Source organism: Pseudophryne corroboree, chromosome 7, assembly GCF_028390025.1.
Source record: "Pseudophryne corroboree isolate aPseCor3 chromosome 7, aPseCor3.hap2, whole genome shotgun sequence".
Classification (NCBI taxonomy): domain Eukaryota; kingdom Metazoa; phylum Chordata; class Amphibia; order Anura; family Myobatrachidae; genus Pseudophryne; species Pseudophryne corroboree.
Genome location: NC_086450.1, coordinates 90,023,444 through 90,036,475, shown reverse-complemented (window position 1 = coordinate 90,036,475; position 13,032 = coordinate 90,023,444).

Here is a 13,032-nt window from a genome sequence, read left to right as displayed (position 1 = left end):
CAGCTCTTAGGTGTGGAACTATTTCAACAGAAATGCGGACAACAGGTGTCAAGCCGTGTGTTCCCTTTGTCAAGCTGTAATAAGTAGGGGTAAGGACGTTAACCACCTCGGAACATCCTCCCTTATACGTCACCTGCAGCGCATTCATAATAAGTCAGTGACAAGTTCAAAAACTTTGGGTGACAGCGGAAGCAGTCCACTGACCAGTAAATCCCTTCCTCTTGTAACCAAGCTCACGCAAACCACCCCACCAACTCCCTCAGTGTCAATTTCCTCCTTCCCCAGGAATGCCAATAGTCCTGCAGGCCATGTCACTGGCAATTCTGACGAGTCCTCTCCTGCCTGGGATTCCTCCGATGCATCCTTGCGTGTAACGCCTACTGCTGCTGGCGCTGCTGTTGTTGCTGCTGGGAGTCGATGGTCATCCCAGAGGGGAAGTCGTAAGCCCACTTGTACTACTTCCAGTAAGCAATTGACTGTTCAACAGTCCTTTGCGAGGAAGATGAAATATCACAGCAGTCATCCTACTGCAAAGCGGATAACTGAGGCCTTGACAACTATGTTGGTGTTAGACGTGTGTCCGGTATCCGCCGTTAGTTCACAGGGAACTAGACAATTTATTGAGGCAGTGTGCCCCCGTTACCAAATACCATCTAGGTTCCACTTCTCTAGGCAGGCGATACCGAGAATGTACACGGACCTCAGAAAAAGACTCACCAGTGTCCTAAAAAATGCAGCTGGACCCAATGTCCACTTAACCACGGACATGTGGACAAGTGGAGCAGGGCAGGGTCAGGACTATATGACTGTGACAGCCCACTGGGTAGATGTATGGACTCCCGCCGCAAGAACAGCAGCGGCGGCACCAGTAGCAGCATCTCGCAAACGCCAACTCTTTCCTAGGCAGGCTACGCTTTGTATCACCGCTTTCCAGAATACGCACACAGCTGAAAACCTCTTACGGCAACTGAGGAAGATCATCGCGGAATGGCTTACCCCAATTGGACTCTCCTGTGGATTTGTGGCATCGGACAACGCCAGCAATATTGTGTGTGCATTAAATATGGGCAAATTCCAGCACGTCCCATGTTTTGCACATACCTTGAATTTGGTGGTGCAGAATTTTTTAAAAAACGACAGGGGCGTGCAAGAGATGCTGTCGGTGGCCAGAAGAATTGCGGGACACTTTCGGCGTACAGGCACCACGTACAGAAGACTGGAGCACCACCAAAAACTACTGAACCTGCCCTGCCATCATCTGAAGCAAGAAGTGGTAACGAGGTGGAATTCAACCCTCTATATGCTTCAGAGGTTGGAGGAGCAGCAAAAGGCCATTCAAGCCTATACAATTGAGCACGATATAGGAGGTGGAATGCACCTGTCTCAAGCGCAGTGGAGAATGATTTCAACGTTGTGCAAGGTTCTGCTGCCCTTTGAACTTGCCACACGTGAAGTCAGTTCAGACACTGCCAGCCTGAGTCAGGTCATTCCCCTCATCAGGCTTTTGCAGAAGAAGCTGGAGACATTGAAGGAGGAGCTAACACGGAGCGATTCCGCTAGGCATGTGGGACTTGTGGATGGAGCCCTTAATTCGCTTAACAAGGATTCACGGGTGGTCAATCTGTTGAAATCAGAGCACTACATTTTGGCCACCGTGCTCGATCCTAGATTTAAAGCCTACCTTGGATCTCTCTTTCCGGCAGACACAAGTCTGCTGGGGTTGAAAGACCTGCTGGTGAGAAAATTGTCAAGTCAAGCGGAACGCGACCTGTCAACATCTCCTCCTTCACATTCTCCCGCAACTGGGGGTGCGAGGAAAAGGCTCAGAATTCCGAGCCCACCCGCTGGCGGTGATGCAGGGCAGTCTGGAGCGACTGCTGATGCTGACATCTGGTCCGGACTGAAGGACCTGACAACGATTACGGACATGTCGTCTACTGTCACTGCATATGATTCTCTCAACATTGAAAGAATGGTGGAGGATTATATGAGTGACCGCATCCAAGTAGGCACGTCACACAGTCCGTACTTATACTGGCAGGAAAAAGAGGCAATTTGGAGGCCCTTGCACAAACTGGCTTTATTCTACCTAAGTTGCCCTCCCACAAGTGTGTACTCCGAAAGAGTGTTTAGTGCCGCCGCTCACCTTGTCAGCAATCGGCGTACGAGGTTACATCCAGAAAATGTGGAGAAGATGATGTTCATTAAAATGAATTATAATCAATTCCTCCGCGGAGACATTGACCAGCAGCAATTGCCTCCACAAAGTACACAGGGAGCTGAGATGGTGGATTCCAGTGGGGACGAATTGATAATCTGTGAGGAGGGGGATGTACACGGTGGTATATCGGAGGATGATGATGAGGTGGACATCTTGCCTCTGTAGAGCCAGTTTGTGCAAGGAGAGATTAATTGCTTCTTTTTTTGGGGGGGTCCAAACCAACCCGTCATATCAGTCACAGTCGTGTGGCAGACCCTGTCACTGAAATGATGGGTTGGTTAAAGTGTGCATGTCCTGTTTATACAACATAAGGGTGGGTGGAAGGGCCCAAGGACAATTCCATCTTGCACCTCTTTTTTCTTTTATTTTTCTTTGCGTCATGTGCTGTTTGGGGAGGGTTTTTTGGAAGGGACATCCTGCGTGACACTGCAGTGCCACTCCTAGATGGGCCCGGTGTTTGTGTCGGCCACTAGGGTCGCTTATCTTACTCACACAGTCAGCTACCTCATTGCGCCTCTTTTTTTCTTTGCGTCATGTGCTGTTTGGGGAGGGTTTTTTGGAAGGGACATCCTGCGTGACACTGCAGTGACACTCCTAGATGGGCCCGGTGTTTGTGTCGGCCACTAGGGTCGCTTATCTTACTCACACAGTCAGCTACCTCATTGCGCCTCTTTTTTTCTTTGCGTCATGTGCTGTTTAGGGAGGGTTTTTTGGAAGGGACATCCTGCGTGACACTGCAGTGCCACTCCTAGATGGGCCCGGTGTTTGTGTCGGCCACTAGGGTCGCTAATCTTACTCACACAGCTACCTCATTGCGCCTCTTTTTTTCTTTGCGTCATGTGCTGTTTGGGGAGGGTTTTTTGGAAGGGACATCCTGCGTGACACTGCAGTGCCACTCCTAGATGGGCCCGGTGTTTGTGTCGGCCACTAGGGTCGCTAATCTTACTCACACAGCTACCTCATTGCGCCTCTTTTTTTCTTTGCGTCATGTGCTGTTTGGGGAGGGTTTTTTGGAAGGGACATCCTGCGTGACACTGCAGTGCCACTCCTAGATGGGCCCGGTGTTTGTGTCGGCCACTAGGGTCGCTTATCTTAGGACTAAAAAATATATTGTGAGGTGTGAGGTATTCAGAATAGACTGAAAATGAGTCGAAATTATGGTTTTTGAGGTTAATAATACTTTGGGATCAAAATGACCCCCAAATTCTATGATTTAAGCTGTTTTTGAGGGTTTTTTGAAAAAAACACCCGAATCCAAAACACACCCGAATCCGACAAAAAAAATTCGGTGAGGTTTTGCCAAAACGCGGTCGAACCCAAAACACGGCCGCGGAACCGAACCCAAAACCAAAACACAAAACCCGAAAAATTTCAGGCGCTCATCTCTAATTTCCACTTTTCCAGTCTATTCTGAACACCTCAGACCTCACAATATTGTTTTTAGGCCAAAAGTTTGCACCAAGATGTCTGTATGACTAAGCTAAGCAACACAAGTGTGCAGCACAAATGCCTGGCCCATCTAGGAGTGGCACTGCAGTGTCAGACAGGATGACAGATTTACAAAATAGGCCCCAAACAGCACATGATGCAAAGAAGAAAAAGAGGTGCAATGAGGTAGCTGGATGGCTAAGCGACACAAGTGTGCGGCACAAACACCTGGCCCATCTAGGAGTGGCACTGCAGTGGCAGACAGGATGGCACTTAAAAGGGGTGGTATTCATGTGACTGCCGGTCAGCTGACCGACAGTCACATGACCTCCTCCACCAGCCCGACGGGTCACTGTCCCGATGGTCGGCATGCCGACCAACAGGGACTATTTCCACTCGTGGGTGTCCACGACACCCATAGAGTGGGAATAGAACCCGTGGCGACCGCAGGTCGCCACCGAGCCCGCAGCGTGGCGAGCGCAGCGAGCCCGCAAGGGGCTTGCTGCACTCGCCCCTCCCCGCCGGTATGCTGCCGGGATCCCGGCGTCAGTAAGCTGACCGGCGGTCAGGAGACCGCCGGTCAGCCGTACTACACCCCTTAAAAGAACTAGGCCCCAAACAGCACATCATGCAAAGAAGAAAAAGAGGCGCAATGAGGGAGCTGTATGACTAAACTAAGCAACACAAGTGTGCGGCGCAAACTACATAGGACGTGCTGGAATTTGCCCAGATGTAATACACGCACAATATTTGTGGCACAGTAGAGCATACCCCTAAACCACACACACACGGCAAAGCCTGTAAACTTAATTTGGATAATAATAACCCTTTTATTTGAGGCTATTATAATAATATGGAGCACAGTCAAGCGTACCCCTACACCACACAGGGCAAACCCTGTAAAAATTATTTGGATAATAATATAAGTAATGTATATAACCCTTTTATTTGGAGTAAATAACATGCAGCACAGGACACCTTCATTGGACTTATGGCAGCACAAGACACCACCACTGGACTGATGCAGCACAAGACAGCACCACTGGACTGGACTTATACGGCAGTACCCCTGGACTTATACGGCAGTACCCCTAGACTTGTGCGGCAGTGTCAGACAGGATGGCACTTTGAAAAACTAGTTCCCAAACAGCACATGATGCAAAGAAGAAAAAGAGGTGCAAGATGGAATTGTCCTTGGGCCCTCCCACCCACCCTTATGTTGTATAAACAGGACATGCACACTTCAACAAACCAATCATTTCAGCGACAGGGTCTGCCACACAACTGTGGCTGAAATGACTGGTTTGTTTGGGCCCCCACCAAAAAAAACCCAATCAATCTCTCCTTTCAGAAACTGGCTCTACAGAGGTAAGATGTCGACCTCATCCTCATCCTTCAATTCCTCAACCCTTTCAGTGTGTACATCTTCCTCCTCACAGAGTATTAATTCGTCCCCACTGGAATCCACCATCACAGGTCCCTGTTTACTTTCTGGAGGCAATTGCTGATCAGGGTCTTCCTGGAGTAATTTATCATTCATTTTGATGAACATCATCTTCTCCACATTTTATGGAAATAACCTCCTATACTGCAGGGGGGACAACTTAGGTAAAATAAAGCCAGTTTGTGCAAGGGCACCCTAATTGCCTCTTTTTCCTGCCAGTATACATACGGACTGTCTGACATGCCTATTTGGATGCTGTTACTCATATAATCCTCCACCAGTCTTTCAGTGGTGACAGAATTATATGCAGTGACAGTAGACATGTCAGTAATCGTTGGCAGGTCCTTCAGTCTGGACCAGATGTCAGCACTCGCTCCTGACTGCCCTGCATCACCGCCAGCGGGTGGGCTAGAAAATCTTATCCTTTTCCTCGCAGCCCCAGTTGCGTCAGAAACTGAAGGAGGAGCTGTTGACGGGTCACGTTACGCTTGAGCTGACAATTTTCTCACCAGCAGGTCTTTGAACTTCTGCAGACTTGTGTCTGCAGGAAAGACAGATACAACGTAGGCTTTAAACCTAGGATTGAGCACGGTGGCCAAAATGTAGTGCTCTGATTTCAACAGATTGACCACCCTTGAAACTTGGCAAAGCGAATGAAGGGCTCCATCCAGAAGTCCCACATACTTAGTGGAACTGCTCCGTCATGGTACTGAATTATATGGCAGTACCACTGGACATATACAGCAGTATCACTGGACTGGATTTATACGCCAGTACCACTGGATTTATATGGTAGTATCACTGGACTTATACGGCAGTATCACTGGACTGGATTTATATGCCAGTACCACTGGATTAATACGGCAGTACCTCTGGACATATACGACAGTATCACTGGAATTATATGGCAGTATCACTGGACATATATACGGCAGTATCACTGGACTGGATTTATACAGCAGCACCACTGACATTATATGGTAGTATCACTGGATTTATACGGCAGTATCACTGGAATTATACAGCAGTATCACTGGATTTATATGGCCGTATCATTGGAATTATACGGCAGTATCACTGGACTTATACGGTAGTAGCACTGGACTGAATTTATACAGCAGGATCACTGGACTTATACGGCAGTATCACTAGAATTATATGGCAGTACCACTGGACATATACAGCAGTATCACTGGACTAAATGTATACAGCAGTACCACTGGACTTATACAGCAGTACCACTGGAATTATATGGCAGTATCACTGGACATACAGTATACAGCGTTATCACTGGACTGGATTTATACGGCACTGGACATATGGCAGCAGAGGACACCACCACTGTGACTGGACTGATGCAGCACAAGACACTACACTGGACTGATGCAGGACAACACAGCACCACTGCGCTGGACTTATACAGCAGCACTGGACATATGGCAGCAGAGGACACCACCACTGTGACTGGACTGATGCAGCACAAGACACTACCACTGTACTGATGCAGGACAACACAGCACCACTGCAATGGTCTGGACTTATACAGCAGCACTGGACATAAGGCAGCAGAGGACACCACCACTATGACTGGACTGATGCAGCACAAGACACTACCACTGTACTGATGCAGGACAACACAGCACCACTGCAATGGTCTGGACTTATACAGCAGAACTGGGCATATGGCAGCAGAGGACACACCACTGTGACTGGACTGATGCAGCATAAGACACTACACTGGACTGAGCAGCACAAGACAGCACTGGAATCGCCACCCCACTTTCCCTCCCACACAGGCGCTGAGGATGGAGACACGTCCTCTTGCTACACTCTCCAATGCCGGAGTGAAAATGGCGGTGACTCGCGGCTCCTTATATGGAATCCAAACCCCGCGAGAATCCGACAGCGGGATGATGACGTTTTGCCTTGTTCTGGTTTCCGTGTCAGGCGGGATAACCCGAGCCGCGCTCGGATCCGGGCTCGGGTAGTGAAGTTCGGTAGGGTTCGGTTCTCAGGGATCCGAACCCGCTCATCTCTAATTATAATATAAATGTAATCATAGTGTCAGGTGCTGCAGACTACAGATATGTCCTCATACAGGGTTGGTATTGGGAGACCGGCGCTTGGGATCCCGGATGTCACTGTACCGACCCTGGGATACCGGTCTTCAGAATGCCGGCAGAGGGGCGAGTGCATCGAAGCCTGTCACGCCAAACAGCACCTCTTGGCACATCTGGTCACATGAGAATCTTCTAGCTTCTGGTGCCTTTTTCTCTTCTATTTTTGCCAGCAAAGCATCTTAGTCGCAATGCATTTTCTAGGATGCATGAGGAGACTGCAGAATTAGTTTGATATATGAGTATGACACTTGTACTGTATATCTGTGTGCAACTGAGTCTCTCAAGCTTAATACGAAGTACAGTACTACAATGTGGGTGCTACAGCTTTTGTCCAATACAAATTCTGTTCTGTATACAGACTCACAATATGCAAGGGTCATATACTGTAGCAAATTAATCAGCAGTTTCCTCATGCATCCTAGTCACATTGTGTTATGACTAAGAAGCATTTTAAGTAAAAAAAAAGATGCCTTACGTTAGCAGAGTTGCACAAGACTTGGCGGCTCACTCACACAAGGCATCTCACGCTGCGTGGTGCATTGAGGCTAGATGTGTAGGACACATATGTATTTTAATAAATGTTAATAGTGTATTCCTTATGTATATCCAGTTTATCCACACACACAGCTTCAGTCTATTTCTTCAGTTTAGTCTACATACAGTGAACCCCCCAGGGCTGTTGAGAGCTCTGTCGAGCCTGGGTACTGGGGGAAGAGGGTGTGGCTACACTGGAAGGCATGTTTATGCTCTGCTTAGCAAGGGACAGATCTGGTGGGGTGCGTGATCAGTGCCATCTGTATCCTGCGCACATTATGCAGGGGGAGAGAGGTCTGACTGCAGCAGCATCTCTCCCAAGTCCCCGTAACTCTATGGGATATATTTACTAAAATGCAGGTTTTTAGAAGTGGAGATGTAGCCCATAGCAACCATTCAGATTCTACTTAACATTTATCTAGCACCTTCTAGAAGATAATTGGTAGAAACTGATCGGTTGCTATGGGCAACATCTCCACTTCTAAAAAAATGCACTTTAGTTAATATACCCCTATACCTTGAGCAGATCCTACACCAGCTTCTGCATGGCCTGCGGCTACCGTGCGGTGATAGCTCAGTGCCCGGGCTCCCTTGTGACTGCTCCAGTCCACAACCAGCCCAGTGCCAAGTTCAGTTTCCGCCACTGCTCACTGGATGCCAGGGAGGGGAAAAGAGGTCAGGGGTGGGAAAAGAGGCTTAGAGAGGGACCTCTGGGCCCCTCCCAGAAGCCTGGGCCCCAGGTAAAGAGTACCGCACCCCCCTCTCAGTGCGTCTGCCCCCACCCACCCTCCCTCCCTTGGACACTGCCAAGTCAGCAAGTATGAGCTAATCCAGTAACAGAGCAGCACATTAGCTTACATTATACTGCTCAGGCTTGCAGTATGCTGTTTATCACTAGGTCTTAGATATAAGCAGTGGGGCTACCTGGGTTGTTGACACCAGGTGCAGTAAATAGCCCCGCAGAAGGCACCCCTAAAGGGGATTGACCTCTAGGGAAGGGGGTGTGGCCTCAGTGGAAAGCCGTGCTTCCCGGTGTAGCCTAGTAGGGAGGGGCATGGCCTCACGGGAAGCCCCTGCTTACATCACTCTGGGGGTGTGCCCAGCATTCATGAATATGCTGGGCTGCTCCCAAAAATTGTGCCTACACTGCCAGCTCCTCTACTGTGGTGGAGCCAGAATTTTGGTCTCACCCTTTGGGTGCTGTCTACACTCCCCCTTCTGACCAGAGGCAGTTTAGGGCAGCCTCCTCCATCTGGGCCTCCTCCTCTTTAGCTGGCAGCGGTGTAGTGTCTAAGCACTGGGGGATCAGACTCTAATGTGCATTCGCAGATCTCTGGGAAAATGTCACAACAGCCTTTTTCCCGGCAATTTCTGCAGTGCTGCTGCCATCGACTCGGGACTCCGGTGGTGTAAGTTTTCAAAAAATGTGTGCGGTGTGTCACCCCTGGACTCATGGGCTTGTGTGCACCGCACACACTGCACCCATAATAAATATGCCGGTGCTTCTGACTCCTCTGGATATACTCAACTACTGATCCCTAAACTCTTCCTGTCTCCTGCATTAAATTTCAGGTGAGATAGGTAACCTTATTGTCTAGCTTCAGTCCCATTTCTATTATATTAGAACCAGTAGCGGATCTTGCCACGGGCAAGCAGGACTTTTGCCCGGGGCGCCGCCTTCCGGAGGGCGCTGGCGCCATCCGGAGGGCGCCGCACCGTGGCAAGATCCGCCACTGCTGCCCGCTGTGTCCCCCGTCCGCCTCCGCTGCCCGCTGCCCGCTGTGTCCCCGCCTCCTGTGAAGGGAACTAGACGCGTAGCGTCTAGTTTCCCTTCGTGGAGAGGACCTTTGCTGAGCGGTGCGCGATGACGTCATCGCGCACCGCTCAGCAGTCAAGCGGCGCTAGTAATGTACAGGGGGGCGTAACTGACCACGCCCCCTGTATTAGGCCATGCCCCGTTTCCTGCCCGGGGCGCCGAGCGGGCTTGAACCGGCCCTGATTAGAACCCAATATATGCCTCTTGGTAATTCTGGATGAGGATAAGCTATGGTACTGGAAGTGTCCCCCCACCGAAACCCACCACCAACCTCCAATTTACAGTATCCAATTTTGGAAGACTCTTATAAACAAAATGTAATTGCATAGGTATGAATTATAAATAAAATCAGTGAATTTCAAGACAACTTTTATGTTGTGCATTGCCTAAAGCAGTTGTTCCGAGACTGTGTGCTAGCTCTTGCAGAGTAGTTTAGTGGACCAGCATCAAATCAAATTATTTATAGCCAATCCCAGTGCTAATTACTGCCAATCATAAAACATGTGTCAGGAATCGACTCACCACGGTGACATCTGTCCGCCGCTGCGGACTCCGTCCTGGGTCCCTGCGTTCATCTGTCATCCGCGTCTCTGCCATCAGACGCCATCCTGGGCCTGGGAGCGCTCCTGTGATAGCGGGCGTGTAGCACGCCGCGTTCCCGCTAGGCCACGGCATGGGCGCCGCCATGACAGCCTCCAGCAGTCAGCATACGGCGGCCAATCCGGTGCTTGGCCGCACCCACTTTTCCTCACTCCACCAATGACTGTGTAACAAGGGGTATATATGAAGCTGCAGGATCAGTCTGCAGGCATGCTGAACTTTGTGTCACTCCTGCGACTCATGTGTAAGGATCTGGTTCCTGTTTCCTCCGTGTACCTGGATACCTACCTGCTGTTCCGTGTTCCTGGCTATCTACTTGAGACTCTGTACTCCTGGTTACTTCTCACAGCTCTGTGGAACTACAAGCCCCAGCAATACCTGCTTCCATCTACAGGCTTCACACTCACCACCATCTCTGTGTGCTTTAGCCTAGCAGTAGAGACTGACTCCAGGTGTGTTCCATCTCCCCACCTGTGATGCAGCTTGCATGCTGCCAGTGCCTCATCACCTGCACTGTGGACATAGTCAGACTCCTGCCTCTGCTACCAGGTTTGCCATACAACACCATCTCTGCTGGTTCCATGTTTTAATCTGCTCTGGTTCCCATACCAGAATATTCTCTGCCAAGTTATCACTCATCTGTTATCATCACTACCGGTTATCATTTCATCAGTCACCATTCATTCTGTTACCATAGACTTTCAGCTGCCACGCTGTACAATTGACATTTGCATTTCCTACTGTTATTTTCTGCTGCCGTTTTGTGAACCATCTGTCTAATAAATATCATTGCGCTCATGCGCAGAAACATAATCCAGCCTCCTCGTTTTCTCCCATCCACCTCCACTGACCCACTAGCGCCCCCTCCGGGGACACAGACAAAACCAAGTCTGACAGTAAGTTCAGGATCGATGGACTCGGATGGTGGACGGAGTGTGGGGTCAGAGGCCTTGCAAAATCTGGTCTCCCGTTTGGATGGTCAAGAGGCTGCGCAGCAGCAGATGTTCCAGTTCCTGCAAGGGATGTCCTCCCGGATAGATACACTACAGCAATCCCTGCCTAGTGTACACACTCCTACAGTTCCTGTTACTCCAGCACCTGCCAGTACTGTGAGTCCTTCTATGCCGGCTGCATCAGCTCCAGTGTCACGTCTGCACCTGCCCGTGCCAAGCAAGTATGATGGCAGCCCAAAGTTATGTCGCGGGTTTCTCAACCAATGTGAAATCCAGTTTGAATTGTTGTCACATAATTTCCCCACGTCAAGATCCAAGGTTGCCTACATCATCTCTCTACTTTCTGGATCTGCTTTGAGTTGGGTGTCTCCTCTGTGGGAACGTGCCGACCCTCTGATTAACAACTATGCAGAATTCGTGTCAACCTTCAGACGGATCTTTGACGAGCCTGGTCGTGCAACATCAGCTTCTGCCGACCTAATCCAACTTCGTCAAGGTACCCGTAGTATGGGACAATATGTCATCCAGTTCCAGACGTTGGCCGCAGAGATTCAGTGGAACAATCAAGCCCTGGTAGCAGCTTTCTGGCATGGACTCTCTGATCGGATCAAGGACGAACTGGCAACCCGCGATCTTCCTGTACAATTGTCCGATTTAATTTCCTTGTGCATCAAGTTGGACTCTCGCATCCGCGAACGCAACAATGAACGTGCTCGGAGTGAGCCACGCAGATCAAGGATGATACCTTCCGTACAGTTCCAGTCTCCACCTTCTGATGAGCCTATGCAAATAAATAGGTCCCGCCTAACTCCTGAGGAGCGGTCAAGAAGACTTCGTGAGAGACTATGTCTTTATTGTGCGGCTGCAGGTCACCAGATTAATTCCTGCACAGTGCGTTCGGGAAACGCCAGATCCTGACTTGTAAAGGAGGAGTCAAGTTGGGATCTTCTAGACAAGCTCCTTCTAATCAAGACCTTATCCTTCCTGTGACTTTAGAGACTTCAGTTGGGCTTCAGTCTGCATCAGCATTAGTGGACTGTGGAGCCGCAGGAAATTTCATCACCCAAGCTGCGGTAAATAAGTTTTGCTTGCCTGTATGTGAACTTTCTTACCCAGTCTACATTACCGCCGTGGATGGTAGCCGAATCTCCAAGGGGAATATTTCTCACCAAACTGCACCAGTGGTTTTGGGAGTTGGGTTCCTACACTCAGAATTAATAAAGTTCTTAGTTATTCCTCAAGCCACCCAGGAGATCGTTTTGGGCATGCCCTGGCTCCAGCTACACAATCCACAGTTTGACTGGTCAACGTTACAACTTACTTCATGGGGTTCACATTGCCATCAGTCCTGTTTAGCCCAAGTTTGTCCAATCAAGTCTACTGAAGTAAAAACCCAGTCAAGTCTTCCTGCGGCTTATCAAGATTTCTCTGATGTCTTCAGTGAAAAAGCCGCGGATGTCCTGCCGCCCCATAGAGAATGGGATTGTCCCATCGATCTCCTTCCTGGCAAGAAGCCACCTAGGGGGCGTACCTACCCGTTATCTGTTCCCGAAACTGAAGCGATGAGCGACTACATCAGGGAGAATTTACAGAAGGGATTCATTCGTCCTTCATCATCACCCGCTGGTGCAGGCTTCTTCTTTGTTAAAAAGAAGGATGGAGGACTGCGTCCATGCATTGACTACCGGGGTCTCAATGACATTACCATTAAAAATAGTTATCCATTACCACTCATTACCGAATTATTTGACAGAGTTAAAGGAGCCCGCATCTTCACCAAGCTAGATCTCCGCGGTGCCTACAACCTCATCAGAATCCGGAGTGGTGACGAATGGAAGACAGCTTTTAACACTCGAGATGGTCATTACGAGTACCTGGTAATGCCATTCGGGTTGAGTAATGCCCCAGCAGTGTTC